Source organism: Vombatus ursinus, unplaced genomic scaffold, assembly GCF_900497805.2.
Source record: "Vombatus ursinus unplaced genomic scaffold, bare-nosed wombat genome assembly UNPS02015089.1, whole genome shotgun sequence".
Taxonomy (NCBI): Eukaryota; Metazoa; Chordata; class Mammalia; order Diprotodontia; family Vombatidae; genus Vombatus; species Vombatus ursinus.
The window spans coordinates 668,815-688,063 of NW_020954867.1; positions in this window are offsets into that span (position 1 = coordinate 668,815).

Here is a 19,249-nt window from a genome sequence, read left to right on the forward strand (position 1 = left end):
AACCAAGATATTGTCTACTTTCAAGGAATTTATAGTCTAATGAGAGAGCTAATATAAGAATGGGTATATTTGAGCAAGATATTTACGAGATAAACTGGAGATAAACAATAGAGGAGAGAGGGGAAAAAGATGAGATTTTTACCTGGGATATGAAGGAAACCAGGAGGCATAGATGAAGAGAGAGAGAAAGTATTCTAAGAATGGGAAATGGCCAGTGAATGTGTTCAGAGTCTGGAGATTTAATGTTATGCAACGACCAACAATAGTTCCAGTGTCATTGAATTTCAGAATATCAGAGGGAGGAAGGAATAAGGAAGAAATAAGGAATAAAGAGGAATGGAAAAGTAGGAAGGGGTTAGGTTAAGAAGGGTTTTAGATGTCAAATGGAAGATTTTATATTTGATTTTTGAGGTGATAGCCACTGGAGTTTATAGAAAAGGGGGTAGAAGTGACGTGAACAGATCTGCATTTTAGAAATATTAAAACATCTGCTGATTGTAGGATGAACTTGAGTGAATAAATCAGTCAATAAGCCTTTATTAAGTGCTTACTATGTGCCAGAGACTGTGGCAAGCATTGAGGATAGAAAGAAAGGTCAAAGAAAGTTCTTGCTTTCAAGGAGCTTATAATCTAATAGAGGAGACAACATGTAAATAGCTACCCACAAACATACTATGTACTGAAGAAGTAGGAATTAATCAATAGAGGAAAGTCAATAGAATTAAAGGGATTGGGAAATAATTCTTGTACAAGTTAGATTTTTAGCTGACACTTGAAGAAAACCAGGGAGTGGAGTGGGGAGAGCCTTGAGGCAAGAAGATCATCTAACAGGTAATTGCAATAGTCCAGGCATAAAGTAGTGAGGGACTGTACCTTGCTAAGGAAAAGGTCAGAGCAGAGAAATGGGCATACATAAGAGATGTTGGAAAGGTAAAGTAGAACTTAGCAACACAATGGATATGGGGGTAGTGGTGAGAAGGAATGAGAGATTGAGGATGATACTTAGGTTTTGAACAGGGATGACTGGGAAGATGGGGTTGCTCTAGACAGCAACAGAGAAGTATGGAAGAGGACAGGGATTGGGGAAAAATAATGAGTATAATCTTGGACATATCTATAGCACATCTAGGTTGAGATATGTCATAAACAAATGGATATTTGAGGCTAGATGTTAAGTAGATCTGAGACTCTTGTCTCAAAATTGTTCTTTATATCTAACTTAAATGTTTCCTTCAATAGTTTGAAAGGCCATATCACTCTAATCAATCGATGGATATTCATCATGGTATAGTGGATAGAGAGCTGTACTTGAAGTCAGGAAAATTTGAGTTCCATTCTAGCTTCTTGCACTTACCAGTCTGTCACTTAGGATAAATCACTTAACCTCTCTGAACCTCAATTTCCACATTTGTTAAATAATAGTTGCAATAGCATCTATTTCACATGCTTATTATATGGATCAAAGAAATAAAAAGTATATGCAATGCTTTACAAACTTTCAGAGCTTTTGAAATTCAGCTATTGGAAGAGACTGGTTATAATAGTTCAATTTGTTAACATACATACATATACACACATGTATACACACAGAGACATGTATACAGAGAGAGAGAATAATTCCTCTTTTTTCCATTGTTCTCAGCACACACTCTGTAGACTAAAAACCACTGATGCTCTCCTCCCAAAATTACTTCATAAGCAATTTCATTTCTGCCTTCATATCTTAACATCCACCTTAATAATTTCTTGGTCAAAGGTTAATTGTATTGTCTATTCTGTTAGAATGTGAGTACCTTGAGAAAAGGAAAACACTTGTTTTTCTATTTGATCCTTAGATTTAGAATAATACTGTGAACATAGTAGGTAATTAAAAATTATCATCCATTCATCATTCATTGATTCATTCATTGTGTGTCCAATCATAGAATTTTTCTATTTGACTTTTTCTAGAATGATTGTGGCAGTTTAATCATTCTCCCAAGTATAGAGGTAAAAAACTGAGCAGGTTAAAAACCGAGGACAGATTTTATTAATTTGTACTTCTTCAATTCATGCTTGAATTAATAGTTTCACTGAGGGACAGCTAGGTGGCACAGTGGATAGAGCTCTGACGTTGGAGTCAGGAGGACCTGAATTCAAATCTAGCCTCAGGCACTTGACACTTATTAGCTGTGTGACCTTGCACAAGTCACTTAACCCTAATTGCCTCACCAAAAAGCAAAAAAAAAATAGTTTCACTGAGCAAGAATGTATATATTCTCTTAATATAATATGTATATATATATACACACACACATACATACATACATACATACATATATATATGTGTGTATATATATATATATACATGATCTTCATTCATTTAAATCCTTGCCTGGACAGGTAAAAAGGTAATGAAGAAAGGTGAAAGTAACTTTCAGTCATGTATTTCTCATTCTTTTCAGTCAAATACTGTCCGAAGCTTTCTGCTACATTGTTTAAAAATATGGAGAAACAAGTATAGTGGAAAATGAAAGAAGAGATAATCATGGAATAGAGCCTCATAGACTTTCATCTTTCTTCTGTTTTCAAAGCTAAGTGACAATAAAATTTCCTCATGTTCAAAGGAACTGAGCAGAATATTGAACATATAATTCATAGGAATGTTGTAAGAAAGATTAATGAGTTACTATTTGAAAAGTGCTTTGACCAAAATATTATAATCATGCTGTTATGGCAAGACAGAACCTATCTAGAAGGTAATATTTTGGACAGATTGCCTGTAAAATTTGCAGAGACTTATAAAAATAATAGAGAGGAAAGAACCCAAGGGATTTTGAAGTAATTATTATTTCTGCATTTTTTTGCATATGAATATTTTGGGAACAGAAAAATAAAATTAAAAAAATTATTTTTTTCTCCCACATTGTCTATTTTCACTTTGATATATCTTCACTTGCATTTCTGGTCATTAGAAGCATGCATAGACTTGTTCATTGTTAGGTAGAAGAATAACTTTATCATAAATATTGCATAAGTAACATTAAGGCAGTATGGTGGAATAGAAAGGAATTCAAAGAATTGTGAGCAATCTTGGTCAAGTGACAACCTCTATGGAGCTCATTTTTCATTAATTAAAAAAATGGGAAGCATTGAACAAGATGAGCCCTGAGCTCTTGTCTAGCTTTAATTTTGTTATCCTGTGTTTCACATAAAAAAAAAATGTAAGGTAAACTCACAACTGCAGCTTAAATGGGAAGATGGTAACAGTTTGAATTTTCAGGAGCCCTTCAATTAGTTTGTATTTCAATAGAATAGAATTCACATATCAATCATCATAAAGAAGATCAAATAGAGTAGATACAAGTAAGGCTAATAGAGGAAAGCTCTGGAAACTATGGAGACTGGGAGAGGCCTTCTGAAGAAGGTGATGCATGAGCTGAATCTTATAGAAATAGAAATATTCTCAGAGTTTCTTGTGAAGAATGAAGAAGTTCCAGGCACAAGGCACATTTGCTCTTTAAGATTGTTTTCATATGGAGAAATTTAGTGATATGAAGGGGAGAAAAAAAGGATCTTATTTTCTGAATAAAGATCCGTAATTATCATAAAAAGATAGAAATATCACCTATGTTATAGATAACATTGGACAAGATAACAAGAAGATGAGTGAATAATTGGGCTGATTCTCTGACTTAAAAAAAAAAGACTCCTCACATTAATAAGTAACACTTTCTAAATCTATTTTAAGGGTGATGATAAATTGACTTTCTAAATTCTATTTTAGAGTAAAGAAATTATTTTGCCCTAGCTGAAGAATGGTAAGTGTTTACCAAAGGGTGAGTAAAGAAGTATTTTTGGGTGATGTATATTACTGAATGGACTAATAAGAATGAAGTTAACAATCCAGAATTGTGAGTTACCCTACACATCCTTTGTTGTTGTTTTTGTTGTTTCTTTGTTTGTTTGTTTCCCCCACCCCCTGCCCTCAGATCTTCCTTGCTATGGTAAAATAAATTGGTCCTCATTCTTTACTAAAGATATTGAGACAATTAGTGGGAAAGTATGATCTCAGTTTATATGTGAATTGTGATGCATTCATTATACATTATACATTAGCTCAAATAAATTAGGATCCAAGACTGTTTTGTGACCAAAGGGGGTAAAATTTAAAAGAGAGAGAGAGAGAGAAATTATATTAGCATTTAGAATTTAAAGAATGATTTAAAAGGACCAGTGATTTGGTAGGGGGAATTTGAGGAGTTATGACGTTTTAAGGTGCCATGGTTACTAATTTATTTTGTCTTTTTAAAGTGAAAGACTGTGTTTGACATCTAAAAGTATCATAGTTATGAGTGGTTGATTGAGTAAATATCATGCATTGTGTGCATATCAATAAACGTGTTACCATGTAGATGATTTGTTGCATCAATAAAAAACAAATTGGATAGTGGCCAATAACTAGAATAGTGTATAAGAAGAATATATTTTCTTTCAAGAGATTATTCCCTGGGAATTAAAGAGAGAGAGAGAGAATTGTATTGTAACTGTTTAGTGGTGATCTAGCTCTGTAAACCTAGACTTCCTAGGATGAAAGTAAGTTGGAGTAAGTCAAATCAGAGACCAAGTGGATGTCAAACTTCCTAGGTAAGAGTACATAGATCAATTTGCCCCAAAAGAAGTTTATAAAGTGTGGAACTCAGGAGGGACACTAGAGCTGAATAAGAAGATCTTAAGTCATAAAAATGATCATTGAAATCATGGGTGCCTTACCTATGCTACAGAGTACACAGAGAAAGAAGAAGAGGGTCTAGGACAGAGCCTTTGGGGAAAACCCATGATTAGTGGATTGTCATAGATGAAAATCCAGCAAAGGAAATTAATAAAGAAGAGTCAGAAAAGTATGAGAGGAGTTAAGAGAGAGGAAAGTAATAAAAACCCACAAAGAGGAAAGACTCTAAGAGGAGGAAATAGTGTCATATCTTTCATAGAAATACAACAGGATGTGGGTTGACAAGACTACTTAGTATTTGTCAGTTAAGGGATCATTGATGGCATTGTGTAGTACAGTTTTAGCTGGATGATGATGTTAAAAACCAGATTGAGAAGGAATTAGAAGAGAGTGAGAGAAGAGGAAAGGGATATACCAATATTAGGAGGAATTTCACAGAAATACCTGTCAGTTATGCTAATATCCACTGAGGATTTTTAAGGATGAAGTACACAGGTACATTTGTAGGCAGAAAGGATGAAATCAATATATAGAGACAGAATATAAAATAATAGCGGGGAATGTGGTAGGGAAATATTCTGTTGAAGGTGGGAGAAAATAAGATCAAGGGCATAAGGAAGGAACATGCCTTAATGAACAGAATGGCCAATTCATCATCAAAGACTAAAGTGGAGAGTTGAGAATGATGTCAGAAGTATGTAAGATGAGAAAATAGGTCAAGAGTGAGAGCTAGGCAAATTAGATCAACATTTTTAGTGAAATTGAAGATGAGGTCCTCAACAAAGAGAGTGAACAGACAGAGTAGCATGAGATGCTTGCAGAGAAAAGAAAAGGTTTGAAACAGCCATTATGGTGAATGGGATAGGATGTCACCCAAGGAGGAGTAGCAGTGAAGGCTTAGTGGAGACTAGGTAGCATAAATTTCAATGGGCCTATTTAGCACAGTTTGGGATATAGAGTTCTGTTCAGTTGTACCTTAGAAGGAAGGATTGAGGTGGATGGCAGCAATAATTCATGCTTGGGACTTAAGTCATAAACTTCAATAAGGTAAGGGAATAAAAGAACCAAGATGTATAGTTGAACTGTTTTGCCAAGGGGTAGATTGTAAAAATAAAATACTATAACTAGAGCAGAGGAAATGGCCTCAGTGGAGTGCAGCAATTGGAACAGTGGGAAAAAAGTATGTTTATGAGGTATAAGGCTTGCGAAAAATGGAAAAATGAAAGATTATTATCAGAAAAGGAAATTCAGAATTTTTGAATAAGTGAGTTGAATAGCTGTAGGTTTTGGTGAGTTTGAAAGCATGACTATCCCAATTTATAGCTGAGTTGGAGGAGTGGAACAGGTCCTGGAAGTGGAGGAGAGAAAGGAACTAGGAAGGGAAGGCAATTGAAGAAAAAATATTGATTTCCTTTTAATTGACAGAGTTAAGATGACCTAGTCTCTGAACTTATTGAGAAAGGAAAAAAAAATCCTGGAGTTTGGGGGAAGGGCAGTTAATTAGATAATAGCTACCAGAATCTGGTTTGTGTGGTATATTTGAAATGTAGGAATCTCGAAGTAAGAGAGGATGCTGAGTAATGGTGGTAGAAGGAGAGTTTGGAAGTAGTCAAGTGAGGAGAGCAAAGAATGCTCCAACTCCAATACCATGGTGAGTGATTCAGGGTATGAGAGAAAGGGTAGTTAGTACTTGGAAAAATGGAGAGAAATATAGTATTTTCAAGAAAGAATCAGATCTCAGAGAGTGGCAGAAGGTGGGAGGAACAGAAGAAATGGTATAATATAGACAGACAGGGTTGGGGATGTGAAATTGTATTTCAGCAGGTAAGACTCAGTATTACCAGGATGAGAGAGTAGAAAGATATGTACTAACATCAGAATGAGTCCAGAGTAATCCTGAGGTCCAGTGAGGAAGACAAGTGATTGGAAGGTTCAAGTTATAACTCTAGGCATTGGCAAAACCAAATCGACCTTTTCTTCTTGCTGCAAGATAAAAGGCATGTAGAAACATATCCTGTAGGAGGCATGAGCAGAAAGCTTTATATTTCCAGCTGATATGATCTTGGCATGATTTGGTGCAAACCTGTGGTCCTTGGAGAAACTAGAATTTAGAGAAGAGACAGGAATCAGATGGATGGAAAAGCCATCTAGCCACACAAAGACCAAGGCCTAGCCTAATTACGTTTCAAAGGTGTTGTTGTTGTATTTGTCCTTCGTTCTCAAAGAGGACCATGACATCAGGGAGATGGTGACATGACTTGCAGTTGACTTTTATTTGAGTGAGGGAGGGCTGTTCAAGGTTACCAGCCTCACTTTCTTCTCCAGAAACATCTGGGTCCAGTGGCCAGATATTCATCAGAATGGCTGGAGATGGCCCAGGATGCAATGGGAGACTCTGGCCCTTTCAAGCTAAGGTCTTTTCAGGTTTTCACTTTGAAAACTATTCAGTGAATAGTCCTCTTTAAAAAGTGAATCAAAGGATGGCCCCTCCGATAAAAAAAAAAAATCAGACTGGGAGGGGAAGACTCTTAGGGTTGCTGGTCAAAAAAAGAAACAGTTACAATTTACATTCACTCTGAGCTAGGAGGATCCAAAAATGAGCATTAAGTGGTGCTTAGGCCTATTGTTATACAGTCTATGAGCTCCAGAGTGGATTGGGTTTAAAGCTTGGTCTTTGAGAAAGAAACCTAGCTAGTAAACCTCAAGTTAACTAGGCAGTTTTCAGCCATCAAAATTTACCTGCCTTTAGGCAGAACATCCTCAGGAAAGAAAAGAGAAGAGAGGAGAGAAGGGAAGAGGAGAAGAGAAGAAAGGAGAGGAGAAAAGAGGAAAGTAAAAGCTGAGTTATCCAACTGGAACTAGCCAACTGGGTCCCCATTCAGGCACCTTGGACTACTCACAAGTTGTGTCTGTCCTTCATTCTTGAAGAGAACTATGACATCAGGAAGATGATGACATGATTTGCAGTTGGCTTTGATTTGAGTGAGGGAGGGCTGTACAAGATCACCAGCCTCACTTTCTCCAGATGTCACAGAGACATCTGGGTCCAGTGGCCAGAGATTCATAAGGATGACTGGAGATGGCCCAGTAGAGAGGTCTAAAAGGCTAGAAAGAAACTGAGAGTTTATCCTTGCTCTGCTTACCCAGAATCAGAGTAAAATGTTTCTTCTGTGCCTTCCATCCAAGGCAGAATCTTGTGCATGAGTTGGTAGGTGATATGCTCCAGGACAAGAAGGCTAGTGAGGAGATAACAAAACCTCAATGACCACTAGACTAGAAGTGGTATGTCCTCAGTCTGAAAGCCAGGAAACAAAGGTAATCCTACTCACAAGGAAGGAATTGAAAACAGGCTCAATATTAACTACAGTATTTCTTTGGAAGATTTCTATTTACAAAAAAAAGCAAAACAAAACAAAAAAAAAATAGTCACAATCATTTTTTAGGTTCAGTGTAGTATTTCCTTTGGCTTTGACCATATAAAAGAAAACTGGGGGGGATTCTTGCCAAATTCCAGGAATATATGTGGCAAAATTGAGGGTTTCCTCTCTCTACCTGTGTCCTGTGTTTCTCTAAGGAGATCAGTTGGCTCTTTCAGGTTCCTGCTGGCTAAACTCATGTGAGTTTATATAGAGAATGGCAACTGGAAGCAGGGATTATTTTTTAGTTTTTATCCTATGTGTAACATGAAACAAAATGCCCAGTACACATTAGATGCTTAGTAAATATTTCTGTACTTTCCTCTTAAAGAGTGTTCCCATTCAGTTGGACTATTTTATTTTCCATTTTCTGGGCATATGTGTGTATGTGGTATTTTTCTCTACCTTTTTTGCCAGGAAAAGTGTCAATTTCCTAAAAGCGTTTTCTAATTTGTTTTAGATGTGAAAGACTTAAAAAAAAACTTTATAGGGAGGGGATTTATGTCTGTACCTAACTCTCAAAACATAGTTAGCTTCTTAAGTCTAACAAGATTTCCTCCTCACATCCTCAGACAGATTGTAAGCACCTTGGGAAAGGAATTGTCTCAATTTTGTCCTTGGCTCTTCAGTACCTAACAATGGACATTTAATAAGATCTTGTTGAAGTGAATTTAAGAGATGAATGAGGAAGCTAGACCAAGAACAATACCTTGGGAGTTGATTCTGGGAAATGGGGTATATTTGCTTTAGAACTTATGATCATATGGTTGTAAAGATAGAAAGAAAAGGCAAAAAAAAAATTAAATGACTTCATAGAATTTCCCATGTCACAGCAATTTTGAACATGAACATTTTCAGGGCAGTTCCAAAGCTTTAACCAGAAAAGTTTGAAGTGCATGTGGGGCAGCTGATGGCAAAACACGTTGAGCCTGAGGCAATCAGCAGTACTTCTGAAACCTTTTGAACATCCCTGAAACTGCAGTAATTCAAAAGTGTATTATAGAAACTTATATTATCTTTATCCAACTTTAGATGGATAAAGTAAATTGCTTGAGAGTTCCATGAAATTGTGTCATGGGGTACTCTTATAATGCTCCTAACCCATTGGTTTTAAGAGGAACGCTCAAAATATGACTTGCAGCCTCATTTCTGATCATGGCATTTTGGTACAGTTTAGCTAAGTATTTTGATCCTATCTTCTAAAAAATGATACTTCTTAAAATGACATTGAAAATAGCATGTTTCTATTTGTAAAGTGAAAGCAAATACAGTACCAGGGGGAAATAGTCCATTATATGGGCTATTGAATTTTTCTGGAGACAATAATTCCCTTTTCCCTTCATCACACATGTATTAATTTCAGTTTAATTTCATAGTTAAAAAGAAAAAAAAACTTAGAAAACTAGATTGGGTACTAATGGAAATTTGTTTTCTATTATTTTGGCATTAAAGTTGATTAACAGTTTTCTAGTTAATGAAGTCATTATACCATAATTAAATGATTTTTTTAGGTGAAGAATATATTCAAATATGGAGAAATAATTTTGATATCTGGTAACTTGCAATTCTTTTCTCATATAATGAGTAAGTTCTCCTACATATAGAAGGTATTGAGCCATTAAAATTATTTATAGTTTTCAACATTTACTTTAATAAGATTTTGAGTTCCAAATTTCACTATTAAATCCATATGGCCCTGGCAATTTTTTCTTAGGGGGTTCATTGATGACTTGTTCAATTTCTTTTTCTTAAGTGGAGTTATTTAAGTATTTTCTTTCCTCTTCTGTTCATCTGGGAAATTTACATTTTTGTAAATATTTATCCATTTCACTTAGATTGTCAGATTTATTGGCATACAGTTAGTCAAAATAGCTCTTAATTATTGCTTTAATTTCCTTTTCATTGGTGGGGAATTCACTTTTTTCATTTTTGACAATGGTAATTTGGTTTTCTTCTTTCTTTTTTAAATCAAATTAGCCAAAGGTTTATCTATTTATTTTTTTCATAGAACTAGTTCTTAGTTTTACTCTTTAGTTAAATCATTTTCTCAATTTCACAATCTCTTCTTTGATTTTCAGAATTTCTAATTTGGTATTTAGTTGGGGATTTTTAATTTGTTCTTTTTCTAGCTTTTTAAATTGCATGCCCAATTCATTAAACTCCTCTTTCTCTGGTTTATTTAAGTAAGCATTTAGAGATATAAAATTTCCCATAAGAACTGCTTTGGTTGCATCCCATATGTTTTGGTATGGTGTCCCATTATTGTCATTTTCTTTGATGAAGTTATTGTTTGTTTCTATGATTTGTTGTTTGATCCACTCATTCTTTAGGATTAAATTATTTTATTTCCAATTAATTTTTAGCCTATCTTTCTGTGGACCTTTATTACATGTAATTTTTATTGAATCATAATCTGAAAGGGATGTATTTAATATTTCTGCCTTTCTGCATTGGATTGTGACTTATGCCCTCTTACATGGTCAATTTTTGTTTAGGTGCCATGTGCTACTGAGAAAAAAAAGCATATTCCTTTCTATCTCCATTCAATTTCCTCCAAAGGCCTACCATATCTAAATTTTCTAAAACTTTATTCACCTCCTCAACTTCTTTCTTGTTCATTTTATTGTTAGACTTATCTAGTTCTGAGAGGGGGAGGTTGAGATTACCCACTACTATAGTTTTGCTGTCTTTTCTTTCTGTAACTTCCTGAACTTCTCTAAGAATTTGAATGCTATACCACTTGGTGCATAGATGTTTACTATTGAAATTATTTCATTGTTTATGGTACCTTTTAATAAGATGTAGTTTTCTTTCTTATCTATTTTAATCAGATCTATTTTGACTTTTTCTTTGTCTGAGATCAGGATGGCTACCCATTTTATTTTAACTGAAGCATAATATATTCTGCTCCAGCCTTTTATTGTCACTTTTCATGCTCACTTCTGCTTTAAATGTATTTCTTGTAAATGATATGTTGTAGGATTATGGTTTTTAATCCACTCTGCTATCCTCTTCTGTTTTATGGGAAAGTCCATCCTATTCACATTCACAATTATGATTACTAACTGGGTCTTCCTCTCCATCCTATTTCTCTCCCCGCTGCTTACACTTTTCTCTCTCCTTTCTCACTTTCCCTCCTCACTAGTATTTTCCTTCTGATTCTTGCTTCCCTCAATCTGCCCTCCTTTTTATCAGTCCCACTCCCTTTTCTTTCCCCTTGCTCCTCCTACTTCCCTATAGAATAAACTTCTACATTAAAGGATTGGAGGACTTGGAATATGATATTCCAGAAGGCAAAAGAACTTGGATTACATCCAAAAATCAACTACCCAGCAAAATTGAGCATAATATTTCAGAGTAAAAGATGCCATTTAATAAAATAGGGGACTTTCAATCATTCCTGATGAAAAAACCAGAGCTGAACAGAAATTTGATCTTCAAATACAATACTCAAGAGAAGCATAAAAAAGTAAACAAGAAAAAATGTCATTCAATGAGGTTAAACTGTTTACATCTCTACATGGGAAGATGATATGTGTAATTCTTGAAAACTGCATCTTTATTATAGCATTTAGAAAAGGATGTACATAGACAGATGATGTGGGTATAAGTTGACTTTGATGTGATGATAAAAAATAATTTAAGGGTCAAAAAAAGATTGTACTAGGTGAAGAGGAGAGGAGAAGGTAGAAAAGGGTAAATTACATTACATGAAGAGGCACAAAGACCTCTTACAGTAGAAGGAAAGAAGGAAGGGAGGCAAGCATTGTTTAAACCTTACTCTAATTGAATTTGGCTCAAAGAAGGAATAACATACACATTCAGTTGGTTATAATGAATCTATCTGACCTATTGTCAATATGAGATATTAGAGATATTTATAGGCATAATGTAATGGACTGCACTGAATTATACACAGTCTTCATTAGCAGCTGGCACTTAGAAACCACTTATTGCTTGAATTAAATTGAAGTGGAAAATTTATATTCTGCATGTTGGTAAATCTTTGGAAAGTTTAGATACAAGCTACTGAAAAATGGTTGTTGGAGGGTGAAGCAATGATGGCAGAGTAGAGAAGCACTTACTTTAGTTCTCTTAAATTACCCCCAAACAACTCTAAAATAATACCTTAAATTGAATCCTAGAGCAGCAGAATCAAAACAGTTAAGGTGAAACAAATTTTCAGCTGAAGAAAACTTAGGAGGTTGGCAGGAAATATCTGTCTTACCAGGATGGTGCTTGTGATTGGAGCCACACAGACTTTGCAGCACTAGCAGCTAGCTTTAGAAATGCCTGCATTAGCAGCAGCAGCAACATCTGTGATCTCAGCCACCGAACTTCATGGACATTGCATGTCACACAAATGGTCAGAAAGAGGGAACCCTGTGCTGGTTTTAGGTTCAGCACCTGGTTGCATTGCCCATACTAAGTTCTGGGTCACAGTCCCAAGGCCAAAAGGAGCAATAGTATTTGTGGCCACAGAGGAAAAGAAGGTCTAGTCACAATTCCAGGGCAGAGAGGAGTGATTGTGGTTGCTTATGGGGTACTAGGGATCCTGCTCTCAATTCTAAAACAGAGGGGAGCACTAACAATTTACAGCCATAGAGGATCAAGTGACAAGGTCACAGTCTCAGGGCCAGCAGGAGTGCTAGCTCCAATGGTTACCGTACAAGATCTCTACCTGGATAAAGAACACAAGTCAGGAGAACAGAGACCACAGGTCTCTTTAGATCATGACACCTTGGAAGCACCAGAAGCCTACAGACTCTCAATGCTACCTCTGAAAACAGCAGTAAAAAAGTGCTGAAGTTTGACACTGTAGATCCCAATTTAAAAATAAAGTTCAAAGTCAAGAAATAAGCTGGCAAAATGAGCAAATAACAACAGAAAATACCTGACCATAGCAAATTACTAGGGTTACAAGGAAAATCAAGACCAAACCCATAAGAAGAAAATTACATCAAAACAGTTACAAGAAAGCCTCAAAGAAAAATATAAATTAGGTACAAGCCCAATGAGAATTTCTAGAAGAGCTCAAAAAGGATTTTAAATAATCAAATGAGATTGGTAGCAGAAGAATTGGGGGAATAAATGAGAACAATATAAGAAAATTATGAAAAGAGAATCTACAGTTCAGTAAAAAAAGAAACGTAATTCCACTGAAGAGAAGAATGCCTTAAGAAGCAGAATTGGCCAAATGAATAAAAGAGGTACAAAAATTCACTAAAGAACTTTTTAAAAAGTAAAATTGGTCAAATGGGGAAAAAAAGCAAAAGCCATAAAAACTCACTAAAGAAAATAATTCTTTAAAAGTATTATCAGGCAAGTAGAAGCTGATGAAACATCAAGAAACAATGAAACAATATCAAAAGAATAAAAAAAATAGAAGAAAACACAAAATATCTCATTTAAAAAAAAAGATAGACCTGGAAAATAGATAAAGGATTTGACTACCTGAAAGCCACAATAAAAAATGGGAGGGGGTATGGACATTATATTTTAAATAATTATGAAGGAAAAAATTATATCCTAGAGTCAACTGGTAAAATAGAAATTGAAAGAATCTACCAGTCATCTCTTGAAAGAGATTCCAAAATGAAAACATAGTATACAGACACACACACACACACACACACACGCACACACACACACACACACACACGTTTTCTTTTGCAACATGGCTTACATGGGAACATTTTGCACGACTACACATGTAGAATCTATATCAAATCACTTGCCTTATCAAGGAGGATGGACAAAAAGGATGGAGTGATAGAATTTGGAATCCAACATTAAAAACAATGAATGTTAAAATTTGAGTTTTCATGCAATTGAGAAAAAAAAATAAAAATTAAATGTAAAAAAAAGTCCTTATTACAAGAACTGAGGTATGAACTGAAAACAGAAACTAGAAGAGTTCTAGTAAGGAGAACCCATTACCTACTAAGTCAGTCCATTCTACTTTGGGATAATTCTAATTTTTAATAAGGTTCCCTTCCTCCATTTCATTAAACCTAAGTTGACTATTTGTAATTTCACTCCACTATTCTTAGTTGCATTTTATATGAACAACCAAAATAAATTTAGTAGTACTTTTACAAGATAGTACTCCACATTCATAAAGACAACTGCTATGTTCCATTAAGTTTTTTTCAGCTCATCATTTTCTTCTTTTGGGATTTTTTTTATTCTAATTCTTCCATTGAGCATGATAATTTTTCCTCACACGTTCATGTTATCTGTAAATCTGAAAAGTGTGCCACTTAGGGATTCTTTAAAGTCTTTGATTGTAATATGAAATGGCCTAGAGACAATGAGATTTATATGGTATAAGTCCATAGAAATCTCTTTCTAAATTGACTTCAACTGTTGTTCACTCATTTTTCTGTTGTGTCTGATTCTTCATGACCCCATTTGGGGTTTTCTTGGGAAAGATAATTGAGTGATTAAATTTCCTTCTTCAACTAATTTGACAGGTGAGGAAACCTAGGCAAATAGTATTAAGTTACTTCCTCAGAGTTTATAGCTAATAACTATCTGAAGAAAAATTTGAACTCTGGAAATTAAGTATTCCTGACCCCAGGATGAGCACTGTATCCATTTGGCTACCTAGCTGCCCTCTAAATTGACATACACATGATTCATAGCTACTCTGCAGGTCAGATCCTTCCACAAAATCCAAATCTGCCTGACCACATTGTCTAATTTGTATATCTCCATTTGGTCCATAAGTATATCATGAAAAACTTAAAGGCTTTGATAAATGCCAAAGCATTTTAAATCTAGGTAAATACTATTAGAAAATACCTGAAATCCAGATATATAAGGGATTCCAAAAGTCTTAAAACTTAAAACTGCACCAAGACTGTATGTTATATTTACTCCTCTGGAACAAAAGATTTTGGAGATGGTAGACTATGTCATATTTGTGTTTATGGTTTCAGTACCTACCTCACATTGAGGATGCCTAAAAACTCATATATATGTGTGTGTGTGTGTGTGTGTGTGTGTGTGTGTATGTATATGTATATGTATATGTATATATAGTGTCTGTATTATATATATGTATATGTGTATTATATATGTATATATATGTGTATACATAAATATATACACATATGTGTATATGTTTATATATACATATTTACCAATGCCTTTCATATTCATATTAAAATTATAAAATTTTCTGCACAGGGGTAACCTTCCTCTTCTAAAATGAATCCTCCCATATGACAATGAAAAATAATTAAGCAATGGTAATGTATACAGCAATATATCTATGCCACTTAGGGTGCATATTTATTTCATTATCTGTCTCCAAGAACTCCTTTAAAAAATATTCAGAGCTATGCTTCCTTTCAATGATCTTTCTTTTATATAGTTATAGTGTGGTATATAATGTACTTTTACTTGATATTTTGTTTTGCTTAAAGTCAAAGAAAGCTAGCATATTCAACTGAAATTCCCATACACAAATGTTTTCATAATTTTTTCAGAATTCTGCATATTTATTATTTTCTACTAAATAGTAATATATATCATTTATATTGCATAAATTTTAATTGTGTCATTCCCCAAATTATTCACACTTTACTCCAAGTACTTTACTACAATAAAGAGTGCTATTATGAATATTTGAGATATATACTATATTCCTTCTTGTTTTTGTCTTCCTTAGGCTATAAGTCCAATAGTGAGATCACTAGGACAAATGTCATAATTATTTAAGTTACTTTCCTCTCATAATTGACATTCAGAATGATTGGACCAGTTTGTCATTCCATCAATATACTTCATCAATAGTAGGTCCATTTTTATTACCCTTCTGAAATTGATTATACATGTATTGGTCATCTTTTTTACAATTTGTGCACCACAATATTAAACCTCAAAGTTATTTTAATTCCCATCCCTCTATAGGTGAAATAGAGCATTTAAAAATATATTCAGAATTGTTCTTCTTATATTTTTTATTAGTCAGATAAAATTTGAATAATGTTATTAAGTCAATATCTGATAAAATATATTCCCACACTAAAGTTTATTTTGTGTGTGTTTTCTATTAATTAATTAATTAATTTTTAGTTTTCAACATTCATTTCCACAAGATTTTGAGTTCCAAATTTTCTCCTCATCTCTCCACTCCACCCATCCCAAGATGGCATGCATTCTAAATACCCTTTTTCCTAATCTGACCTCCATTCTATCATCCCTTCTTTTATCCCCTTCCCCTTCTATTTTTCTGTAGGGCAGGATAAATTTCTATACCCCTTTGCCTATATGTCTTATTTCCCAGTTGCATATAAAAACAATTTTTAATATTTGTTTCTAAAACTTTGAGTTCCAAATTCTCTCCCCTCCTCCCTCTCTACCCACTTTCACTGAGAAAGCAACCAACTTGATATAGGTTATACATGTGTAGTCATGCAAAAATGTCCATAATAGTCATGTTGTGAAAGACTAACTATATTTCCCTCTGTCCTATTATGCCCCCCATTCTATTCTATTCTCTCCTTTGACTCTGTCCCTCCTCAAAAGTGTTTGCTTCTGAATACCCCCTCCCCTAATCTGCCAAATCCTCCCCTTATCCCCTTCCCCCTTATTTTCTTATAGGGTAAGATAGATTTCCATACCCAATTGAGTATGTATGTTTTTCCCTCCTTATGACAAATCAGATGAGAGTAAGGTTCACTCATTCCCATTCACCTTCCCCCTCTTCCTCTCAACTCTAAAAGCTTTTTCTTGCCTCTTTTATGTGAGATAATTTACCCCATTCTACTGCTTCCTTTCTCCTTCTCCCAGTGTAATCCTTTCTCATCCATTAATTTTATATATATATGTATGGATGAATGTGTATGTTTTATATATATATACACATATACATACACACACACACACACACACACACACACACACACACATATATATAGTTTTTCCAATGAGATATTTCATATTGTCTTATTTTTTTCACTCTTTTGGTTTTGTTTCAAAATTTCTTGATTTCACACAGAGTCATTAGCTTCCATTTGATCCATTCTAATTTTTAAGGAATTATTTTCTTCAGTAAACATTTGGACCTCTTTTCCCATTTGGCCAATTCTGCTTTTTAAGGCATTCTTTTCCTCATTGGCTTTTTGGACCTCTTTTGCCATTTGGGTCATTCTGTTTTTCAAGGTGTTATTTCCTTCAGTATTTTTTGGGTCTCCTTTAGCAAGCTGTTGACTTATTTTCCATGATTTTCTTGCATCACTCTCATTTCTCTTCCCAATTTTTCTGCTACTTCTCTTACTTGCTTCTCAAAATCTTTTTTGAGCTCTTCCATGGCCTGGAACTGATTCATATTTTCTTTATAGCCATAGTTCTTAAAAGTACTTTCAGTCTCATATTCTTTTTTAAGAAGCAACTACTAATATTAGATAACATTTATAATTCTTAGTAGTAGATAGTGGAAATAGTTTTTTAATTCTATTTTCTGCCAAGTTTTTTTCCAGTTTGATTTATATTAAAAGTTTACATCATTGCCTGAACTTTCATCTGTTTACCTTTTGTTGGAGAAACAGCAAATGAGCCTAAATAGGTATAGATATATAGGTAGGATGTGTTGCACAGGAGAATAGCATCATAAAAGCCTATAGAGGAGAGAGTATGCCAAAGGAAATGTTGATAACAGTGTCAAATGCTTTAGAGAGATCAAGAATAATCAATACTAGTCAATAAGCATGTATTAAGTGCCTACTATGTGTCAGGCACTGGGGATGCAAATGAGAATACTGTTCTCAAGGAATTTATAATGTGATAGGGGAAGATAATACATAAAACAAGCTGAAAAGAGGATGAAGGGGGCAACTATGAGGTATCTGCAATGATGGCATGATATTCATGGAGTTGAAACCAAGAAGAGCTACTGATGGAAAATGGAGAATTACTTGAAAAATTTTGAGCCCTTTTTAGAAGATGGCTTTGAGGGGAGTTTATTGCTTCTCCCTGTAGCCTTCCCATCAGAGGGGAGAGGTAACTATGGAAGCTAAGAAAGAGTTGAGTATCAAAAACTGAGTCAATTGGCATGATGATGAGAGTTCAGGTAATCAGACTAGCACAATCACAAATAATATTTCTTTTACATTGGTTCTAGTCTTTCCATGGTTCTCTCACTATTTTTTAATTTTAAATCCATCAGTCTCATATAGTGAGGTTGTTTCTTCATTACTTTATGTAAAACAAAAAGTATTCTTCCCCCAAACTATAGCATTCTTCCTAGATATGTTATAATGCATATATGATAGTTATGGAAGAGAAGGCTCAGAGTGGAGAGAGAAGAGAATAACAAAAACAGTAATAAAAAAGAATAATAAAGATGTCTCATGGTATTATTACTTTCTCTATATGCCTCATTTGCCATCTTGCTATACTTAAAAACTGGTCTAACTTAGTAACTGCCAATCGCAAATATATTGAAGATCAATAAATATTGATCCATAGATCCATTGTTTGAAATTATTGAGGATTTAAGTAGTAAGGCCCTTGGTGTAAAACAAATTTTATAAACTGGTAAAAAAAATGTTACTGACTAGGTTCAAACAACTGCTAACAATTGGACACAATGATCTAATTCCTTTGTACCTATTTAGACAGCCAGCAACTACTTATTATTAGCAAAAATTCTTCACTGACAACTGAATTACAATGATTGGCTATCTAGTTAATTTAACTTGTAAAGATCTCCATGCTAGTTATTTGCAAACCAGCTAGTCTGGTCTGCCTACTTTGAGGGTGTGCAAGACGGGAGCTGGGGGGAGGGCACTGCTGGACCCTTTTTCACAGCTCTTAATTAAAGCACTTTTTAAAATTACAAAAGTGAGTTGTTTTTGTTGTTTAGGTTTGAGTAGGCCTAAAACCAGTGTTCTCAAAGAACCATTGTATTTCTTATACTTGCATTATGGTGAAACAATGCCCATAATTTCTATGTCCCTCTTCCCTACTTCTGATTAATGAAATATATCCCTCCTTTGGTTTTATGCCAAGCTTTAGTACTCAAGTACATTAACATTGTACCAATGAATTGCTACCAATTAAAAGGGTTATATATATATATATATATATATATATATATATATATATATAT